Here is an 18525-nt window from a genome sequence, read left to right on the forward strand (position 1 = left end):
ATGGTGAGAAACGAGGACCAGTCACCGACAATAACCAATGGCGTACTGACGAACATCCTATTCCCAGGATGGTGGGGAACGGCAGAAGGTGCACAAACAGAGGGCCGTATCGTCACCGGGAGTGTCATCTCCGCTCTGTACAAGCGGTGAGACGCTCCGACCCTCTGTACTTCCCCGGAGGACCCGGGAGCGAAGGTGTGCAGCCTCCTATGCTAAGGCTGGTCTACCTGAATGCCAGGTCCGTAGCTAACAAGGCACACCTTGTTCATGACCTAGTGGAGAGTGAGCACGCGGACCTGGCTTGCATCACGGAAACCTGGCTGGGCCAAGAGGGTGGTGTCCCTCTGGTTGACCTCTGCCCACCAGGTTTCCAGGTGCTGCACCAGCCTCGGACCCATGGGAGGGGCGGGGGAGTGGCAGTTATCATCAGGGAATCCCTTAGCCCGCGAGAGACCACCGTCCCTCAGATGGTCGGGTGTGAGTCTCTCCTACTGAGATACGGCCCGGGGGCGCAGTTGGGCCTGCTGCTGGCATACCTACCATCTAATCGTGCAGTGGCAGCCCTGCCCGAGCTACTCGATGTCCTCTCAGGGTTGGTGGTTGAATTCCCAAAACTCATGGTCTTGGGCGACTTTAACCTACCGTCCCTGGGAGGATCGTCCGATCTGGCTCAGGAGTTCATGGTTTCCATGGCGGCCATGGACCTGTCGCAAATAATTTCTGGACCGACTCATGAGAGAGGCCACACCCCAGACTTGGTGTTCTTGTCTGGACGGTGGCGCGATGATATCGGTGGGGGTGCCACGACTGTTACGCCCCTGTCATGGACCGATCATCACCTCCTGCGGCTAGACTTCCCCTTTGCCACCCCCCGCCGTGGGTGCGCGGTGCCAACCAGATGGTACCGCCCTAGGCGCCTAATGGACCCTGATAGGTTCCAGGCAGCGCTTGGGGACGCACATGCAGTCCCTGCTCACAGCTCAGCGGATGCCTTAGTGGAAGCCTGGGAAAAGGCAGCCACGGAGGCTCTGGACCGAGTTGTACCCTTGCGGCCTCTGACCCGGCGCAGATCCCAGCGAGCCCCATGGTTCACCACGGAGCTCCGGGAGATGAAGCGTCGGAGACGGGGCCTAGAGAGCCGTTGGAGATCCAGTCGATCCGAATCCGACCGATTGCGATTAAGAATCCTCAAGGTCTTATCTCGCTGCGATAAGGGTGGCAAAATCCAACTACTTTTCCACCCTCATCGCGTCCGCAGATAATCGCCCGGCTGCCTTGTTCAGGGTGACTCGCTCCCTACTGAACCAAGAGGTGAGGGAGGAACCCTTGCAGGGTCGAGCCGAGGAATTCGGTCAATATCTGCTGGATAAAATTGCTCGGATTCGAACCGGCCTGGACTCCAACTGGGCTGAGCTGGAAGAACAAGGCATGGACAGTCTTGTCGACGTCATCTGGGAGGAATTTGATCCTGTGACTCCTAAGGAAGTGGACAGGATTATGAGGAGGTTGAGCTCCTCCACATGCTTACTGGACCCGTGCCCTTCCTGGCTGGCATATGCAGCTCGAGAGGGGACACGAGGCTGGTTCCTGGCGGTCATCTCCGCTTCTCTGAGTGAGGGTCACTTCCCCACCGCCTTGAAGGAGGCGGTGGTGAGACCTCTCCTCAAGAAGCCCACCTTGGACCCATCCTCATTGAATAACTTTCGTCCAGTCTCCAATCTTCGCTTCCTTGCGAAGGTTGTTGAGAGCGTGGTGGCGCACCAACTCCCTCAGATCCTGGATGAAGCGGTTTATCTAGACCCGTACCAATCGGGCTTCAGGCCGGGCTACAGCACGGAGACGGCATTGGTCGCTCTGATAAATGATCTCTGGAGAGCCTGGGACAGGGGCCATTCCTCTGTCCTAGTCTTATTAGACCTCTCGGCGGCTTTCGATACCTTCGACCATGGTATCTTGCTGCGACGCCTCAGGGGACTGGGAGTGGGAGGCACGGTTCTGCGTTGGTTCTCCTCCTTTCTCCAGGGTCGCTCGCAGTCGGTGCTGGCAGGGGGACAGAGGTCGACCCCGAGGCCTCTCGCTTGCGGAGTCCCTCAGGGGTCGGTCCTCTCGCCTCTCCTGTTCAATATCTACATGAAACCGCTGGGCGAGATCATTCGCAGCTTTGGAGTAGGGTACCATCAGTATGCTGATGACACCCAGCTTTTCATCTCAACTCCAAACAACATCAGTGATGCCCTCGACGTGATGTCCCGCTGCCTGAAAGTGGTCCAGGAATGGATGGGGAGGAACAGGCTTCAACTGAACCCGGACAAGACTGAATGGCTGTACGTACCGGCAAGCCAGGATACTCAGAACATCCCATCCCTTAACATCGGGGACAAGTTACTACCCCCTGTTGATAGGGCCCGCAACCTGGGTATCCTCCTTGACTCGCAGCTCTCCCTGGAAGATCACATAGGAGCTGTGACCAAGGGGGCCTTCTCCCGGGTTCGACTAGTTCGCCAATTACGGCCTTATCTGGACCTGGATGCCTTACGTACAGTCACCCATGCTCTTGTGACCTCTCTCCTAGACTACTGTAACGCTCTCTACATGGGGCTGCCCTTGAGATCCACTCGGAAGCTTCAACTGGTGCAAAGTGCAGCGGCACGGACACTCTTGGGAGCCTCCCGATACTCCCATATCACACCTCTCCTCCGTGCGCTGCACTGGCTTCCAGTTGCCTTCCGTGTGAAGTTCAAGGTGCTAACAATGACATACAAAGCCCTACATGGCATGGGTCCGGACTACCTACGGGAGCACCTTCTGCCAATGTCAGCACCCCACCGTCCTGTGCGCTCACACAGAGAGGGCCTCCTCAGGGTGCCACGGCTCAAGGAATGTCGGCTGGTGGCCCCCAGGGGGAGGGCATTCTCAGTGGGTGCGCCAGCCCTCTGGAACAGCTTACCAACCGAAATCCGGATGGCCCCCGACCTCCGCACCTTCCGGCGCGACTTAAAAACTTACCTGTTCCAGCAGTCCAGCCTGGCCTGATAGCTCTAATTGGGGTCCCAGTTTGTTTTTTACTATTGTTTTTTTCACTATTGTTCATTCTGTATACCTACCTTATTCTGTACACCGCCCCGAGTCCCTCGGGAGAAGGGCGGTTTATAAAAACAAATAAATAAATAAAATAATGGGTTTTTTTGTAGTAACCAGGGTTTTTCATTCCATCTACAGTAAATTTTGCTCTTCTTTCTTTCTTTCTTTCTTTCTTTCTTTCTTTCTTTCTTTCTTTCTTTCTTTCTCCCTCTCTCTCTCTCTCTCTCACTCTCTCTCTTTCTTTCTTTATCACATAGCATCTACAGAACTCATATAATCACTGATATGTCTCCTATATTGTACTGTCCATATATAATGCAGAGTTAAAATATGGAATTTGCCACCATTGGATATAAATATGTCCACCTTTTTTAAAATGATGGACAGAGCCAATTCATGGAATAAAGGCCTCTAAATGGCAACTTTTTCAAAGTTGCTTCTTAACAGCAACAATGAAGGTTACTGAAACATAGAAAACTGGAGAAGGCCAGCTTTTTTGTTTGATCCATCAAGGCCTTTTTCTGCTTTTCTTAGCCAACAGTGGAAATTTCTCACTGGTCATCATTCTTCTCTCCTTTCATCTTGCTTTCAAGGGCTATCTTATAATAGCTGAGGAACACTTATCAGCCTTGCAAATCAGAGTTGATCCACACTCTGCCAACTCTGAAAAGGAAGGACATCAGTTTAAATGAAGAAGAACAGGTGACATGGCACACAAAGCTTGGATCTTCAATACCTCACTATCACTAGGTAAAGGTAAAGGTTCCCCCGCACATGCATGCTAGTCGTTTCCAACTCTAGGGGCCGGTGCTCATCTCCGTTTCAAAGCCGAAGAGCCAGCGCTTGTCCAAGGACGTCTCCGTGGTCATGTGGCTGGCATGACTAGACGCCAAAGGTGCACGGTACGCTGTTACCTTCCCACCGTAGTGGTCCCTATTTTTCTACTTGCATTTTTTACATGCTTTCGAACTGCTAGGTTGGCAGAAGCTGGGATGAGTAACAGGCGCTCACTCTGTTACGCGGCACTCGGGATTCGACCCGCCAAACTGCCGACGTTCTGATCAACAAGCTCAGCGTCCTAACCCACTGAGCCACCGCGTCCCTATTTCACTATCACTAGCTACACATAATTTTAGCTTCAGAGGTAACCATCAGTTTCAGCTCCATGGTAAAACAGGCTCATCTTCTCTACCTGCTTTAGCTGCCTAAAGGAAAAGCTATAAAAACATTAGCTTCACCTTAAGTATGAGACTTTCTGAGTCGCTCGCTGAGATTAAAAACTGCTGTAGGGGACAGTTAAGAAACTTTTCCTGGTCTTAGCTGCTAATTTAGCCTCAGTTTTTGCAGAACTGGTTGAGTTGGCTGTGCTCAACATGCTTCTAGGCCTACACTCTGGTGCTTACTTTTCCTTCAAGCACTATTATTTTGACAGGCCCACCTGCTGCACTGGGCAAATTTGTAAATTGTGATTAGGGTCATTCCAATCATCTCTCTATTCTAGGATAGTTGTTTAAGTTTTCTGCTTGTAACTGTTGTATTAGAGTATTCAGGTTTGCTTTTCATTGTGTCTTTATTTCTTTTGTGATTTTTATTTGTACATTTATGTGTGTGTGTGTGTGTGTGTGTTAGTCATTCTGAGTACTATTTCTTTGGCAGAAGGGATCTTTATTATTTTGAATTATACCCTCCCTTCAACAAATGGAATCCAAAATTGCTAATAAAAATTGTAAACAAAATCACATTGCAGTATAACTAACTTAAACTACTACTTAAAAAGCAAAGAAAAGGGACAAATAATGCTGTAGCTTCTACCTACATGAGACTCAGATGAGCAGAACAAGAAAGATATCTAAGCCATATATATATATATATATATATATATACCGTATATATATATATATATACCGTATATATATATATATATATATATATATATATATATATATATATATATATACATGTATATGTATATGTATATGCATACGTATACGTAAATATAAACATAAATGTATATGTATACATATATACAAGTAGTCCTCAACTTGCAACAATTCATTTAGTAACCGTTCAAAGTTACGACACTGAAAAAAGTGACTTATGACCGTTTTTCACACTTACGACCATTGCAACATCCTTTTGGTCACATGATCAGAATTCAGATTTTATTTTATTTATTTATTTATTTTTATTTCATTTATATCCCGCCCTTCTCCGAAGACTCAGGGCGGCTTACAAGCTTAGCAGTAGCCTTCATTCTATGTATATGCCTGCTTATTAGGGCTTTCACACACACACCCAAGCGGCATTATTACAAAGTCAGCTTATTGCCCCCAACAATCTGGGTCCTCATTTTACCTACCTTGGAAGGATGGAAGGCTGAGTCAACCTTGAGCCTGGTGGGATGCGAACCTGCACTAATTGCAGGCAGCTGGTATTACTTAAGGAGGCATCAGCCCACTGCTCCACCAAGGCAACTGATGCTTGGCAACTGATTCATATTTATGACGGTTGCAGTGTCCCAGGATCATATGATCACCTTTTGTGACCTTCTGACAAGCAAAGTCAATGGGGAAGGCAGATTCACTTAACAACCATGTTGCTAACTTAACAACTGTGGCTAGAAAGGTCGTAAAATGGGGCAAAACTCACTTAACAAATATTTCACTTAGCAACATACATTTTTGGCTCACTTGTGGTGGTAAGTTAAGGACTGCCTGTACATATTTTAAAGGAGATAGATTACAGGGCCACTGTGCGTTTCCAAGATGGACATTCCCCCTTATTTTTTTAAAAAAACACCTAATTTTTTGATATTGCTGTTGGATTTCTTGGAAACGTTTGGCATGAGAACTCTTTATCTGAGAGATTCCATTTTGATTCCACTATGCCTGGGAATCCACCAGCTGCAAGATTATCTGAAAATCAAAGGCAACAGAACCACCAAAAAGGACACAATAATCTAGGAAGAATTGGCAGGAATTAAATAAGCAAAATGGGGGGAGATTAATATCTGAACTAAAACACTGTTTAACTCTAGTTTATTTGATAAATGGCAGCGCCTGGGGTTCCGGTGACTTAATGTATTATTTGAGCACCACCCATTGTCATTTATCAAATAAACAAGAGTTAAGCATACCGTGACCTATGCAAGTACATAGTGAGGTGAGCCAGGTGGCATCTTAAAAATACACCCATTTATTATGAAACAAGCATCTGTTTTCTAGCAACTCTGCTCTTCAGAGTTGCTCTCTCACTGCTCTCTCACCCTTTCTTCTAACACCCTAGGTTGCAACCAGCCACCATTCTGATGTTCTAAGAATCCTTTGTTGGGCCCAAAAATGTTTTGGGAAATAAAGATGCCATTTCCATTCACTTTGTGCTGTGTGCTTTTTAAGATACTGCATTGTGAAAGATGTGTTCATCATTATTAGGTGATTCCCTATTTCTCAATCAAATGTTCTCCAAAGCATTGTTGGTGTAGAGAAACGGAGAGGGGAATCTTATGTGGGCTACCTAGAATTCCGAGAAGACAGCTTATCTCTTTTAATAATATTTATTAGTTGGAAAACGTGCCATCAGATTTCTGATTTTTTTGCCTTAATGCCTGTAACAAAGGCAGGAACAAATCTAACCAGATATATCTACAGTTCGGTTTGAAGCAACCTCAGCTCCTATTAGCTTCAGGGCCATGTCGCAGCAGGTTCTCTGCCAAGATGCGGACACAGATACGATGTAAAGGTAGTCCTCAACTTACAACAGTTCGTTTACTGACCGTTCAACGTTACAGCAGCACTGAAAAATGTGACTTATGACCATTTTTCACTGTTATGATCTTTGTAGCATTGCCACGTTCATGGGATCAAAATTCAGACGCTTGGCAACTGACGCGTATTTATGACGGTTGCAGTGTCCCGGGGTCATGTGATCACCTTTTTGCAACCTTCTGACAAGCAAAGTCAACGGTGAAGCCAGGTTCACTTGAACAACCGTGTGGCTAACTTAACAACTGCAGTGACTCACTTACCAACTGTGGCAAGAAAGGTCGTAAAATGGGGCAAAACTCACTGAGCAAACATCTCACTTAACAGCAGAAATTTTGGACTCAGTTGTGGTCGTAAGTCGAGGACTACCTGTACAAGGTCTGCAGCAAAGGCAGGAGCACATCTAACCAGATGGTTCTACAGTCTGTTTGAACTTCCTCCAGCTCCTATTAACTTCGTGGCCATGTCTCAGCAGATTCTCTGGCAGATTCCCTGGACCACAGATGTGATCTACTAGCCTCCTTCTGGGATTCTTTAAACAGCCCAGTCTCACCTGTAGCCTTGGAATTCCCTGGAAGTCCTCCTACAACAAGGGTGTCAAACCATTGCCGGTGTCAGGACCCACCCCAATCCACGTCTTAGGAAAACAGAACTCTTGGAGTCAGTTCTAATCCAAAAGGAATCTTTACTAGGACATGCTTGGTTATGGGAATACAAGACAGGACTTAGTATTGTTTTACAAATTGAGATTTTATAAAGGGTACCCGGTTCAACCCCACTTCCCTCAAACCCATTTGGTCAGCCCCCATCATTCTACTTCGTGTCATCCCTTTCGTGGGAAAAAAAGGAACTTCGAATCTTTATGGTTATTGCCTTCTTCCTCTCCAGAATTAAAAGAAGACACAAGCCAGATGCCTTCTTCTCTAACCCTCCCTTTTGTTCCCCCCAGTTCAAAAGCTTCCCTTAGTCTTTGAAATAACCTAAGGCAGGTTGAATCCACATACGCTCCTCCTTCCTCAGGAGATGGCAGAATCCATAGGGGGAGGATAATGTTTTAAACATACATTTATGAATGTGATATAAATGGATTCTGACAGGCGGCAATGGCAAAAAAGTCGCGATATGTCGTGACATGTCACGTGACATTGCAAGTTTGACACCCCTGTCCTACAAGGACAAACCAGCCCAGAACCTGCTTAGCACCTGAGTTGAGCTCGCGGCTGCCACTTGTTGAGACCATCTACCAAATGTAACATCAGGTGGGCGAAGGGATCCTGCTGGGAATGATGGAGAGTACTTTGGCTACTTGGGTTCTGGAGAGCTTCCTGATGCCAGCCCTTCGTAAACCACCGCTGAGGAAAAACTTCTGTATAAATGTCTATGGAGATTCTCAAGTCATCCAGGCCACGGTTGTCCCAAAGGTGCTTTTTTCACGAGGCAACTGGACTTTCTTTTTTCTCACTGAAGACGTTTCGCTTCTCATCCAAGAAGCTTCTTCAGCTCTGACTGGTTGGCGGGGAGTGGAAGGATTTATATTCCCCTTAAAAGAACGTAAATGACCAGCTGTCTGCAAGGAATATAAATCCTTCCATTCTCCACCATCCAGTCAAGAACTGAAGAAGCTTCTTGGATGAGAAGCGAAATGTTTTCAAAAAGAAAAAGAAAAAGAAAGCCCAGTTGCTTCCTGAAAAAGCACCTTTAGGACTTCTGCATAAATCCATCCAGGAGCCAACTGTCCTTCCTGGAGCACAGTGGCTTTGCATAATTTTGTTCCAAAAAGGTAATTTGTTCTTTACATGTTTTTTTAAAAACAAACAAAAAAACACCTCTGCACCACAAAAAATAAAGTGGTGCCCTTCCCCCCCCCCCAACACACACACTCCAAACTGAAACAACAGCTTCAGGGTTGATTTTTTAAAAATATATATATTAAATATATTATATATATTATTCTTATTTTGCAGAAAAGTCCAGAGAAGAACGTCCAGAGACAGTCGGATTGCTGGGAGAGCTCACGTAGGGGCACCCCTCTAAGGATCCTGCCTCTCAGCACGCACACGTACACATACACACACACACACAGCCTTCTCGTGCGAATTCCCCTGGGCGGGAGTGTGTTCAAATCCGTCCACGCCTTCCCGGCCGGGCCTCCCCGCCCCTTGCAGGAGCTTTGTAGAAGGAACTCTCCGCCGGATGGGTCCGCTGCGGCTTCTCTCCACGACTTCCAGCCACGCTCCTCTTGCAGCCGGCTTCAGGTCCAGGTAATCTTGGCGTCTTTCTAGCCAGGGAGCCGGTTGAAAGCACGTCTGTACGCGTGTGCGGATCGTTCTGGCGGTCCGCATTGTGGGGACATAGGACACCTAACGGGAGTCGCGTGAAACTTTCTTGGAGAGAGATTTCCCCCCCCCTCTCTCCTCCTTTCTCTTTTTCCTTTTGCCCCAAAGTACAGCATTTTTTTAATACTGATATTTTTTTAAAAAGTCATAAAATATATTTCTCTCCTCTTTTTTTGCCGTCTGAAATGGCATTCGTTGAATAGTAAGCATTGCCTGCTAGAGCCTTCTACTTCTGACCGGTCTCTCGATCTCTTCTTTATACTGCCTCTTAAAGTTTTTGATAATACTCAAGAGGGACACGTTTAAAATTCATCTTCCCACTGTGCTAAAACGTGCGACTGTCGAAAAGCAGAACCATTAAAATCGCACGCATTCCTGTTACTGCCACCACTGCCCATACCAGGAAGTTTGTTTTTTTTCCCTTCCTTGGCAGTTTTGTTATATGTACTGCATGCAAATCTGCGCAAAAGTGAACATTTAAAAATGCAGAGATCACCTTTCAGCTTTGGAGAGTGTCTGGGAACTGACAAAAAAAAGGTTTATTTTTAAAGGGTCTCCTATCCGGATATTGTCTTGGGATGTTGAACTTCATTCTAGACCTTGATCTAGGGTTGCACATTTCATTAAACCATCAACTGAGCAAATAGAGCAACACCCTTAAGCAGTGCTTTTTTTTGTAAAAGAAAAAGGTGCCGGAACTCACACATGTCATACAACCCGCCTTGCCTACCCTACAAAGTTCCATCCAAAAAAGGTGCCGGAACTCCGTTCTGAGCGTTCTATGAGAAAAAAGCCCTGCCCTTAAGTCTTTAAAATCCTAAGGTAAAGGTAAAGGTTCCCCCGCACATACGTGCTAGTCGTTTCCAACTCTAGGGGCTGGTGCTCATCTCCGTTTCAAAGCCGAAGAACCAGTGCTTGTCCAAGGATGTCTCCATGGTCATGTGGCCGGCATGACTAGACGCCAAAGGCGCACAGAACGCTGTTACCTTCCCACCGTAGTGGTCCCTATTTTTCTACTTGCATTTTTACGCGCTTTCGAGCTGCTAGGTTGGCAGAAGTATAAAATCTTAACCAAGATTAAAATAAAGGAAACTTAATACATTGTATGAATACATACACGCACACACGAAAATATTAAGGCTTTGCACTTAATATGCCCTAAAGATATGTGAGTACAGCCTTGAAAGTTTTGAAAATAGAATTGGGAACAAATGTCCTTTTGAAATATTCTACCAAATTTGTAAGTAGAGAAACTGGAATTTTTTTTCCAAGGAGAAATTCTTTAAGAGTCTTAAGAACAGAAATCTGTTCTTCACTAACCGTTTTACTGGAAAGGAATGGTCGGAGAGATTTCCTCTTGATGTCTTCCCTAGGGATTTACTAAAAATGTAGGAAGAAAATTTTGTATAAAAGTACAGGTAATCCTTGTTTAGCTACTGCAGTTGGGACTGGCAACTTGGTCATTAAATGAAGGGGTTTGTAAATGAAAAAGTGACTGAGCTTATGACGCTTACTTCAGCTTTCCTTTGATACTTTTGTGAGTTGTAAATCTGAGAATTGGTTGTAAAGTTGCTTTTTGATCACTATTGTAACTATAAACAGTCACTAAACAAGGCAGTCACAAAACAAGGACTAGCTGAAGAACTGGCTGATCAAACACAGAACAAAATTACACTTCCTGATATGGAGGAATATCAGGCTTCACTCAAAAGAATTTCCTTGAAACACTACTTTTTTAAAAAAATCTAATTAAAACCATCTTCCATCAAGATTGAATGAAAACTGCTAGGGTTTATTTCAAACTCTGTTGCATGTCCATAAAATGGCGAAAGAGATTCTATAGATGCATGCATACCTTAAATGGTGAATGGATTTTGTCTGTTGCAATTTGATCCTGAAAATATTATGGAACCTGTGTGAGGATTACTCAAAAGGAACAAGTAAGTCACAGCATTATTGAATATTATGTACTAGCACTCTAATCAATTGCACTAAGCCATTGGTTGATTAATTGCAAGTGCCTGGTTTATCATAGCACGCCAAGCCAAAACTGCCTTCCCCCAGTGAGGGAGATGGGTGATTTTAAAATGTGGCAAATCAATAAATAGAATAATAAATAAAACTAAACAACCACAGAGAAGTTTGTGATCTGCAAACTCAGTCATAGGAAGCCGTTTTATTTTCTTACTGTTGGTTAAATCAATCTTCTACAATCCAAATTTTCTGAATTGCAGACAACACCCCTAATCCCCATACAGTTCAGTCATGATGGAAGAGATGAAAATAGTGGTCCATCTTATCTCACCATTGCCAAAATGGGGACATTGCCACATTGACCACCGGTAGATCCCAAGAGATTTGACGAGATTCCCCAGATTGCCACTGACACTTTTGTTGAATCATGTAATAGTGTAATGGAGGTTGAATTCTAGAGATTTTAGCAACACATCCATGTCAATTTCTTGGCAATGATATTGAAGTGGCTTGCTATCTTCTGGATTTTTTTTTTCAATTTCTAAGTATAGGTTACAATCCTGGTATTTCCTGGTGGTCTCTTTATCAGTGCCAGCTAGATATAAACTTGTTCAGCTTTCTTGAGTTCAGTTAAAGGAGAGTGGTACCTCCTGCAATTTATTGTTTCTTAACGTATTTCTAAGCTGGACATGAATTCTGCAAATGCAGTTGATGTGTGTTTTATATATAATTTAGGAGATGGGAAGGAAAGGTTTTGTCAGGTAAGGAGTTATAAAATGTGAATCCTTAGCTGTTGGTTGCAATGGCCCTTTGTATGGGACATTTTTGCTGTGGAGAGAGAGTTTCAATGTGCTAGAGTTAGTGCCCTCTGAAATTTAGAAACAGTTATGTAATATAAATATCCCATTGGTTTGTGAAGGTGAGGGACAGATTGCTCTAGAGCAGGGGTGGGGAACCTTGGCTCTTCTATGACTTGTGGACTTCAACTCCCAGAATTCCTGAGTCAGCTATTCTGGGCGTTGAAGTCCACAAGTCATAAAAGAGCCAAGGTTCCCCACCCCTGCTCTAGAGAAACGTTCTTGGATAGAACAGACAAGTCTTGTTGATCTTTAATATTAGGAGCTCTTCCTTGGAGAGGCTGTTGGAATTTTTGTGGAATGGTCATCATAACCCATCTGGATTTATAATTATCCTCCATAAGGTGAGGGCTCAGATCTGGGGTGGGGGTGAGGAACAGTAATTTCAGCCAGTATGTTATAATGCAAGTCTATGCATCATCATTTATTTCAGCAATTAGTATCATGGAATGGGCAACTCCGTTTCAATGTATCTCACCGATGTTTATCAGTTCATTAGGCTTTTGTGTGCTTGTTGTGTCATAAACAAAGAAATTTATTGTCAGCTCACTTGCAAGCACACTGAAATCCTAACACAATGTCAGCCTTGTGTGCCTTTATTCTGATTTTTGTTGGATTTACAAGTACATGGCCGAAACTGTGTCATTCATCATCCATTGCTGTTGGCCCCCTTGGCTCAAGGATGATTGTGGTTCAGCAAGATCAGTTCTCACTCATGAGAACCATGACTTCTCAACTCTTTCTCATTGTAGAAGGGAATTTAAGCTATTAAATCTCCTGGCAGAGACCTTACCTCACTGTTGTATAGGCTGATGCTGTCACCTGAGCCAAGACAATTTATTTCTGAGCCTGCTGTAGCGCATCTCAAATCAAGTTGTTTCCCATTGGAAATTCTGAAGGTCTGGAGAACCACAGATGAGTGAGCCATTGTTCCATTCATGGGAATTCCTGTATCAGTGTGGGCTCAGTTCTGGACTTCTCCCCCTTTCCATAGACGCTCAGCTTCCTGTCTTTCTGAGATACTACTATTTTACATGCATTTCAAGAAAGTAGAAGGGGCAAGTGGTTTGGCAGCCGTGAAGCTCCCCCTCATGGCAACTGCTTGGATTTTGAGATAGGAAATTTTCATAGAATGAGAGTGGGCAACAGATTACAGGCTATTTGTAACAGTCTCCGATTAATCAGTTGGAGGTAGCATGGATTGGTTCCTTGTGTTGTCAGAATGTTGAGGATTGGTCTGAAACCTCTTTTGAGATATTGGGGGATTTAAATGCTAGCAACATGGAAGAGTGTTCTATTTCTTGGTTTTAGTATACAGGTAGTGCTTGACTTACAGTACTTTGTTGCTGTAAGTAACCATTACAACAGCACTGAAAAAAGTGACTGATGACCGCTCTTCACACTTATGACCAATGCAGCATCCCCATGGTCGAGTGATCAAAATCCGGACACTTGGCAACTTCCATGTATTTATGATGGTTGCAGTGTCTCGGGGTCATGTGATTGCCTTTTGCGATCTTCCAACAAACAAAGTCAATGGGGGAGCCCAATTCACTTAACAACCGTGTTACTAAACAGCTGCAGTGATTCACTTAACAACTCTGATTCACTTAACAACTAAAAAAAATCACAGTAGAATATTGCTGGCTAGTAATGACTTCATGAATGGCTACATACATTTTGGGAAACAAATCATGCTATATTTAAAGAACACTTTGTTCTACCTCCAATGATAAAATAAGCTCAAAAACTCAGTCCTCTTTTTGGCAACCATCTGAAAAATTAAAAGGCAAATTTTAGCATACCATTATGCTGAGGACAAAGAATAGCAAATGATGGATTCTAAATTATTAAAAAAGATTCACAGGACAAAGTAATTCCATTTAAAGACTGTGAGTTAATAAACAAGCTTTGCAGATTCTGTAATTTATTCATGAAACATCCTCTTCTTCCTGCCTCTTTGCTTTTATACATCTTTTATGGGATTCCTGTGACTTAACAGAATATAGAATAACAGAGTGGGAAGGGACCTTGGAGGTCATCTAGTCCACCCCCCTGCTCAGGCAGGAAACCCTATACCATTTCAGACAAATGGCTGTCCAGTCTCTTCTTAAAAACTTCCAGTCTTGGAGCATTCACTACTTCTGGAGGCAGGTTGTTCCACTGATTGTTCTAACAGATAGGAAATTTTTCATTAGTTCTAGGTTGCTTCTCTCTTTGATTAGTTTCCATCCATTGCTCCTTGTCCTACCTTCAGGTGATTTGGAGAATAACTTGACTCCCTCTTCTTTGTGACACCCCTGAGATATTGGAACAATGCTATCATGTCACCCCTCGTCCTTCTCTTCATTAAACTAGACTTACCCAATTCCAGCAACCGTTTTTATATGTTTTAGCCTCCAGTCCCCCAATCATCTTTGTTGCTCTTCTCTGCACTCTTTCTAGAGCACGGGTGTCAAACTTGCCATGCCATGTGACGTGTCACGACATGTAGTTGTTGTTAGCTGTGAAGTCATGTCCGACCCATCGCAACCCTATGGACAATGTTCCTCCAGGCCTTCCTGTCCTCTACCATCTTCTGGAGTCCATTTAAGCTCACACCTACTGCTTCAGTGACTCCATCCAGCCACCTCATTCTCTGTCGTCCCTTTCTTCTATTGCCCTCAATCTTTCCCAGCATTAGGCCCTTCTCCAGTGAGTCCTTCCTTCTCATTAGATGGCCAAAGTATTTGAGTTTCAGCTTCAGGATCTGGCCTTCTAAAGAGCAATCAGGGTTGATCTCCTCTAAGACTGACCGGTTTGATCGCCTTGCAGTCCAGGGGACTCGCAGGAGTCTTCTCCAGCACCACAGTTCAAAGGCCTCAATTCTTTGGTGCTCAGCCTTTTTTATAGTCCAACTTTCACAGCCATACATTGCAACTGGGAAGACCATAGCCTTGACTATATGCACTTTTGTTGACAGGGTGATATCTCTGCTTTTTAGTGTGCTGTCTAGATTTGCCATGGCTTTCCTCCCAAGGAGCAAGCATCTTTTAATTTCTTGGCTACAGTCCCCATTTGCAGTGATCTTGGAGCCCAGGAAAATAAAATCTGTCACTACCTCCATTTCTTCCCCGTGTATTTGCCAGGAATTGAGAGGGCCGGATGCCATGATCTTGGTTTTCTTAATGTTAAGTTTCAACCCAAGTTTTGCAGTCTCCTCCTTCACCCACAACAAGAGGCTCTTTAGTTCCTCTTCACTTTCTGCCATTAGAGTTGTATCATCTGCATATCTTAGGTTTTTGATATTTCTTCCAGCAATCTTAATTCCAACTTTTGATTCATCAAGCCCTGCCTTTCTCATGATGTGCTCTTCATGTAAGTTAAATAGGCAGGGCGACAGTATACAGCCTTGCCGGACTCCTTTCCCAATTTTTAACCAATCAGTGGTTCCGTGTCCAGTTCTCACTGTTGCTTCTTGGCTCACATATAGGTTTCTCAAGAGACAAATAAGATGGTCTGGTATGCCCATCTCTTTATGAAACAGTTTGTTATGATCCACACAATCAAAGGCTTTAGCATAGTCAATGAAGCAGAAGTAGATGTTTTTCTGGAACTCTCTAGCTTTCTCCATGATCCAGCGTATGTTGGCAATTTGATCTCTAGTTCCTCTGCCTCTTCAAAATCCTGCCTGTACTTCTGGTAGTTCTCGATCCACATACTGCTGGAGTCTAGTTTGTAGGATTTTAAGCATAACTTTACTAGCATGAGAAATGAGTGCAATGGTGCGATAGTTTGAACATTCTTTGGCACTGGCTTTCTTTGGAATTGGAATGTAAACTGATCTTTTCCAATCCTGTGGCCACTTGAGTTTTCCAAATTTGCTGGCAAATTGAATGTAGGACTTTTACTGCATCGTCTTTTAAGATTTGGTATAGCTCAGCTGGAATACTGTCACCTCCACTACCTTTGTTGTTGCTCAGCCTTTCTAAGGCCCACTTCACTTCACATTCTAGGATGTCTGGCTCGAGGTCAGTGACCACCTCATTGTGATTATCAGGGACGTTAAGCTCATTCTTGTATAGTTCTTCTGTGTAATTTTGCCACCTCTTCTTAATCTCTTCTGCCTCTGTTAGGTCCCTGCCCTTTTGGTCCTTTATCATGCCCATTTTTGCATGAAACGTTCCCTTCATCTCTCCAATTTTCTTGAAAAGATCTCTGGTCCTCCCTATTCTATTGTTTTCTTCTATTTCTTTGCACTGTTCATTTAAGAAGGCATTCTTATCTGTTCTAGCTATTCTCTGGAATTCTGCATTCAATTGGGCGTATCTTTCTTTTTCTCCCTTGCCTTTCGCTTCCCTCCTTTCCTCAGCTATTTGCAAAGCTTCCTCATAGAGCCATTTTGCTTTTTGCATTTCTTTTTCTTTGGGATGGCTTTAGTTGCTACCAGTTCTACAGTGTTGCAAACCTCTGTCCATAGTTCTTCAGGCACTCTGTCTATCAGATCTAATTCCTTAAATCTATTTGTCACCTCTACTGTATATTCAACAGGGATATGATTTAATTCATACTTGAGTGGCCTAGTGCTTTTCCCTACTTTCTTCATTTTAAGCTTAAACTTTGCAAGGAGAAGCTCATGGTCTGAGCCACAGTCAGCTCCTGGTCTTGTTTTTACTGACTGTACAGAGCTTCTCCAACTTTGGCTGCAGAGCATATAGTCAATCTGATTTCTGTGTTGACCGTCTGGTGATGTCCATGTGTAGAGCCGTCTCTTGGGTTGTTGTAAAAGAGTGTTTGCTATGACCATCGTATTCTCTTTTGACAAAATTCTATCAGCCTGTGCCCTGCTTCATTTTGTACTCCAAGGCCAAACTTGCCTGTTATTTCAGTTATCTTTTGGCTTCCTACTTTAGCATTCCAATCCCCCATGATGATAAGGACATCATTTTTTGGTGTTAGTTGCTGTAGGTGCTGTAGGGCTTCATAGAACCGGTCAATTTCATCCTCTTCAGCACCGGTGGTTGGGGCATAGACTTGGACTACTGTGATATTGAATGGTTTGCCTTGGATTCAAACTGAGATCATTCTCTCATTTTGAGGGTTGTATCCCAGTATTGCTTTTCCTATTCTTTTATTGACAATGAAGGCTACTCCATTTCTTCTGAGGGATTCTTGCCCGCAGTAGTATACCTGATGGCCATCTGAATTAAATTCACCCATTCCTGTCCATTTTAGTTTGCTGATACCTAAGATGTCGATGTTCAGTCTTGTCATCTCTTGTTTGACCACGTCCAGCTTGCCTTGATTCATGGATCTTACATTCCAGGTTCCTATGGAGAAAAAATCTTTACAGCATCGGACTTTCTCTTCACCACCAGACACATTCACAGCTGAGCATCCTTTCGGCTTTGGCCCAGTCGCTTAATTCTTTTTGGCGCTACTAGTACTAGCCCTCTGCTCTTCCCCAGTAGCATATTGGATGCCTTCCGACCTGAGGGGCTCATCTTCCAGCATCATATCATTTTGCCTTTTGGTACTGTCCATAGGGTTTTCATGGCAAAGATACTGGAGTGGTTTGCCATTTCCTTCTCCAGTGGATCACGTTTTGTCAGAACTCTCTGCTATAACCTGTCCATCTTGGGTGACCGTGCACGGCATAGCTCATAGCTTCATTGAATTACGCAAGCCCCTTCGCCACGACAAGGTAGTAATCCATTTAGGGGGACATATCGCGACATATCGCCACTCTTTTTGCATTGCCGGCAATGGGGTGGGCACAGCTTTGGTATGATGAAACCGGCCCGTGGGCCGGCAGTTTAACACCCCTGTTCTAGAGTCTCTACATCTTTTTTACATTGTGGCAACCAAAGCATATGCAGTATTACAAGTGTGGCCTTAAACCTCTAAAGCAGCAGGCTCTGGCTAGAAATGCCTTCAGTGTCAAACTATCAAAAAGCTAAGGGCGGGAGGGGTCTGTCATATAAAGAGGTGTGCCCATGTTTAAATAACTAGCATCATGTGAATAGTGTTTTTCTGTGCCTTGGATAAACAACTGTATAGCTTAGCAACAGAAATTTTGGGGTCAATTGTGGTTGTAAGTCGAGGACTACCCATAAGATAGGGCATGCCACAGATTAAGGCAGCACTAAAATGTTCTTGATAAGAACAATTTTTATCAAATGAGGACTTCCTCCATTTTTTAAAATTGACTTTATTGACAACATTGTGTAAATATGCACTCCTCTCTACATTTCAGGCACACCCTGTCATTAGAATGGTGATTAGTGGGAATAAACCAGTGACTTTTGCAATGCGCCCATGTGATGTTACAGTTAGATATCGCATTGTTGCTTATGTATCACATATGATATGGCAGTTAGAATGAAACAGCCTTATTTCTCTACAGTCTCCAGAGGCCCTGCTGCTTTGATTTTGGTTACACTGTGCTTCGCATGTAGTCATTAATTTCCATGAAATGTTCAGAATGCACCATTTCCTGGAGCTTTGTGTCAGAATTTAAACCTCTGACAAGCTGCT

Source organism: Vipera ursinii (assembly GCF_947247035.1).
Source record: "Vipera ursinii genome assembly, chromosome: 5".
NCBI lineage: Eukaryota > Metazoa > Chordata > Lepidosauria > Squamata > Viperidae > Vipera > Vipera ursinii.